The 5,119-nt window shown below is 41.3% G+C and overlaps 1 pseudogene; it reads right to left on the bottom strand.

The window, feature by feature from the left end:
- Positions 1-315: 315 nt before the first annotated feature.
- On the bottom strand, positions 316-695 carry LOC150049921 (peptidyl-prolyl cis-trans isomerase A pseudogene; annotated as a pseudogene).
- Positions 696-5,119: the final 4,424 nt, after the last annotated feature.

Raw genomic sequence — 5,119 nt, 5'->3', positions numbered from 1 at the left:
CAATGTACATGTTATAAAAAAATGAACCATTTAATAAGGGGAAATGGGAGAGAACCAAGAAATATTATATTCATAACCTGACTTAAGGAATTATAACCCCCTTTGTGTGACTTTTTTTTGTTGTTTAGTTTTTATTCATAATCATAAATTTAACTGCAATCCAGCTAGACTTGGGAATAAGGAAAACATGGAACCCACAGAACTGCAGTGAGAGCACAAAGAGTATAGGCTATTGCAAGCAGATGGGGTGGAAGGGTGCTCTCCTCAGCTATAGAAAGAATGGCCTGACAGTTAATATAAACCAAGTCAACTGTATTAGAGTTGTCCCCAGTCAGTAATGGTGACCTTCTTGCTGGTCTTGCCATTCCCAGACCCAAAGCCCTGCATGGCTTCCACAACTTCCATGCCTTCTTTCACCTTCCCAAACACCACATGCTTGCTATCCAACCAATCAGTCTTGACAGTGCAGATGAAAAACTGGGAGCCATTTGTGTTTGGCCCAGCATTCGCCATGGACAAGATGCCAGGACCTGTATGCTTCAGGATGAAATTCTCATCTTCAAACTTCTCTCCATAGATGGACTTGCCACCAGTGCCATTATGGCATGTGAAGTCACCACCCTGGCACATGAATCCTGGGATGATCCTGTGAAAGCAGGAACCTTTATAGCCAAATCCTTTCTCTCCAGTGCTTAGAACATGAAAATTTTCTGCTGTCTTTGGAACTTTATCAGCAAATAGCTCAAAGCAGACACGGCCCAAGGGCTTGCAGTCAGCGCCAGTGTCGAAGAACACGGCGGGGCTGACTATGGCTGATAGCTGGTAACCACAAGCGACAGCACTATCTGCAAAGCTGACTTTTTTTTTTTTTTTTTTTTGAAGCCAGAAAGCGAAGTGTGGCTGAGGTGGTAGAGTGCTTTGCTAGCCTTGAACAAAAAGCTAAGCAAACGCAGGAGGCCCTCTGGAGTTCAGCCCTATACTAACACACACACACACACACACACACACACACACACACACACACACACACACACACACACACACACACACACACACACACACACAACAAGAAAGGCCTGAAATATATGCCTGGCATACAAAAGGACAAAAAAAAAAAAAAAAAAACCTTAGCTGTAGGGCCAGAGATGAACCTATATATTCAGTGTTGATTCACCCTGAATACCCCTTCCCAACTCATTAACAATCCTGAGGCATGTTAGCTACAAGGAAAAGGGAAAAATACCTCTCTCTCCTAGTGATGTTTTTAATGACCTGTCAAGCTTAGCCACCAAATTCTGGTTTTGTTTTTGTAAAAATGCTTAACCTGCTTGACCATCTGCATGTGATTTCATCCTTGTGGCTATTGACGGGGGCATCAAAGAGATGTCATACAGTGTTGACACTGTAGTTATGATCACCTGCGTATGATCTTTACCTTTAAAAGCTCAGTCCCACTGAAGCTTGGGGCTGCTATCACGCCAAGGCAGAGAGCAGTCGTTCTCCTAGCTCAGTTCACTGAGTTCTGGTGACTGTATTGCTCAGGGGTTCAGGTCCTCCCAAAGTGACTGGGAGTACAATGTCCTGGGAAAGACCCCTGTGTTCAATCTCCTTCCTAATACTAAGCTACTCCGGTGTGAGACCAACTACAGTTAAGATTTTACCCTTGGATGGGGCAGGAAGACATATATTTCTACCTTAAATAGAAATGTAATCTTTAACCCTGACCTTTCCCTTAAACAATATATACTTAAAATTTCAAGATGGCAATCTTGTACATGTGCGGATTCATTAAAAAAAAAAAAAAAAAAAAAAAAAAGAGGGCTGGGAGTTTGGCCTAGTGGTAGAGTACTTGCCTAGCATGTATGAAGACTCAGGTTCCACTCCTTGATAACACATACATAGAACAAAGCCGGAAGTGGTACTAAGGCTCAAGTGGCAGAGCTCGGGCCTTGAGAAAGTCCAAGGACAGTGCTCAGGCCTGAGCTCAAGCCCAGAACTGGCAAAAAGAAAAAGAAAAGAAAAAATAGCCAGGTGTGGTGGCTCACGCCTGTAATCCTAACCACATAGGAGGCTGATCTGAGGATCAAGATTCAAAGCCAGCCTAGGCATAAAAGGACCTGAGACTCTCATCTCCAATTAACCTCTAGAAAATGGGAAGTGGGCCTTGGCTCAAGGGTAGCTTGGTAGCTGAACAGCACCCAGGCTGAGTTCAAGCCCCATGCCCCCCACCCCCGCCAAAAAAAAAAAAATCTGCCTAGTCTTGAATCCTCATTTCCCCAAGATCAGACTATCTGTACTATGAACACTATAAACATCTCCTACCCTCCCACGACCCTACAAAGTTGGAATTTTATAACCAGGCTCATTTTTGAGCTATAAGCCAGCCCAGTCTCCCCTAATGGTATACTTTCTGTTCAGTTTCTTGCTTTGCAACCACCTCATTAGTAGCACTTCCTCTGTAATTTTCAAGTCACCAGAGCTTTCCCCATGACTCTCATCAATTTAAATACTAGTCTCTAGTAACAAACATCCAGGCAGGACGACCTGGACACACAGCTACCTAGATGTGAACCCTGATTTCCTTCCATAGTCCCCACTGTGTACTCATATGAGTTTTATACCTGGGGTCTCATTAGAGTCTCAGCCTCAAGCTCATTGTGAAAATGTAAAGCAGTTAACTTATGTACGGTATCTAGAAAAACACCGGCATGTGGAAGCAGCCAGGAAATACTCAGCATTACCTTACATCTCAATATACAGTCTCTTGGGCTGGGAGTGTGGCTTCATAGTAGAGTGCTTGCGTAGCATACTTGTAAGTCCTGAGTTTAACTCCTCAGTACCACAAAGAAAAATCAGAAAGTGGTGCTGTGGCTCAAATGGTAGAGCACTAGTCTTGATTACAGAGAGGGTCAGGGACAGAGCTCAGGCCCTGAGTTCAAGCCCCAGGACTAGTCAACTGGGAAGGACGAATAAATTTCCACTGTAACTTTCAAATGTCCTTAGACATTTAATAGAGCCAGTAGGGACCTCATAGCCAGGAAATAATTAATGCCTATTCAATTTTTAAGTAATTCCCAATAGATATCTAGTGCTTTTGTAGTGCTATGCCTCAACCAGTACACAGCCTCCCCAAAAGGTAGCCATGAGAAAAGATTCCACATTGATTTCCCGCTAGTTCCCAAAGTGTACCTGGCTTTTTCATCATATTCTTACATCCCATTCTCTGAATACAACCCTATATCCTCTACAAAGACTATTCCACTTGTTAAAACCCCATACCCTTGCAAATGCTGCCAAGATCAGCTAAATTGATGGCTTTTAGGCCTATTATACAGTTTCTTCCTTAGAAAGCAGAACCCGTTACCTTCTGAAATGCCTTCTTACTAGATTGTTTATGATAACGTTCTTTTTACATATCCCAGAGGATATAACGGAACAGATGCCCAATATTCACTGGGCTAGATAAATGGTCTCAATTCATGATCATTCTAACTCCAGCTGATTCCAAAATCACTTAAACCTTTAAGACATGAATCGATAATTTTGAGCTGGGGTTCCTTTTAACTTAGATCTGTTATCCTATATAAAGGTTTCAAGTCTTTTAACAAAAGGAAGACCATTTAAAATTATCTGACAATTTCCTTTCACACTGGAATATTAATTTTATAGACAAAAGAACACTCAAACCTTCTGGGATTAATTCTATCAGCTCTATCCTCTAAAAAGGTGTTTGAAAATTAGAATTTAACAGTGATGTCATGGGATAGGTGCACACATGGGAAATGCTGTTTAACATATCTTTCAAGGGCTATTGTAGTTTGCCTAGCCAAGTGCCCAGACCCCAGGATCATTCCCCTGTATATCAAAGGTAGAGGTAGGTAATGGAGCAGTGATGGCATATCTTCTAAGACCTGAAGGTTAAATTCTTCACAATCTCTTGAATAACAAAATCAAAAGCAATTATTGTTACTAGCTCCATATTTTATTTTACCATAGCAAATATAATTTCCAGCCTTAAAATATTGTAGAAAGTAACCTAATGGGGGCTGGGAATATGGCTGATTGGTAGAGAAAAAGCCAGAAGTGGTGCTGTGGCTCAAGTGGTAGAGTACTAGCCTTGATCACAGAGAGGCTTAGGGATAAAGCCCAGGCCTGAGTTCAAACCACACAACTGGCAAAAAAAAAAAAAAAAAAAAAAAAAAAAAAAAAAAAAAGAAAGAAAAAGAAGAGAATCTAATGGGCCAGAAACATGGCCTACTGGTAGAGTACTTGCCTAACATGCACGAAGCTCTGGCTTTCTTTGGTACTACACACAAGAAAAGCCAGAAGAGGCGCTGGGGCTCAAGTGGTAGAGTACTAGCCTTGAGAAAGCTCAGGGACAGTGCCCGGACCCGGGGTTCAAGCCCCAGGACTGGCAAAAATAATAATAATAATTATAATCCAATGTTGACTAACAAGATTGAACATCAGTCTTGGCTGTTAATTTATATACTGGCTATCTACCTTTTCAATGTAAGGGTGGTTTGGTTTTGTTTTGTACTGGATTTGGAAATTGAACTCAGGACCTAAGCACTATCCCTGAGCTTTTTTACTCGAAGACTAGTATTCTTCCACTACAGCCACAGCACCACATCTGGTGGTTAATTGGTGACAAGTCTAAAGGACTTAACTACTCAGGTTAGATCTCAACCTCCAGAGTCAGTAGGATTACAGGTGTATGCCATCAACACTCAGCTAAATGTAATGTCTTGCCATTCCTCAGGCCCTGGGCACTGTCCTTGAGCTTCTTTTGTTCAAGGCTAGCACTCTACCACTAGATCCATAGTACCACTTCCAGGTTGTTCTGTTTATATGGTACTGCAGAATCCAATCCAGGGCTCATGCCAGCTTGTCAAGCATTCTATCACTAAGCCACTTTCCCAGATATTGTTTAATTATCTCTGAATTTTCATTTCTTTGAGCCTTTTTCTTTTTGTGACATGTGAAGAGGAAAGTAATCCTTATTAAATATCTAAAGTATATTCTATTTTATAAGGCAGAAGATTCATATTTTAAAAATATTTTTATTAAATAATCTACTTGGATAGTAATTACAAAAACTTTAAAACAATAATTCCAA

The sequence above is a fragment of the Megascapheus bottae genome, chromosome 19 (assembly GCF_031878675.1).
Source record: "Megascapheus bottae isolate mThoBot1 chromosome 19, mThoBot2.hap1, whole genome shotgun sequence".
Classification (NCBI taxonomy): domain Eukaryota; kingdom Metazoa; phylum Chordata; class Mammalia; order Rodentia; family Geomyidae; genus Megascapheus; species Megascapheus bottae.
This window is presented reverse-complemented; position numbering and strand designations above follow the sequence as displayed.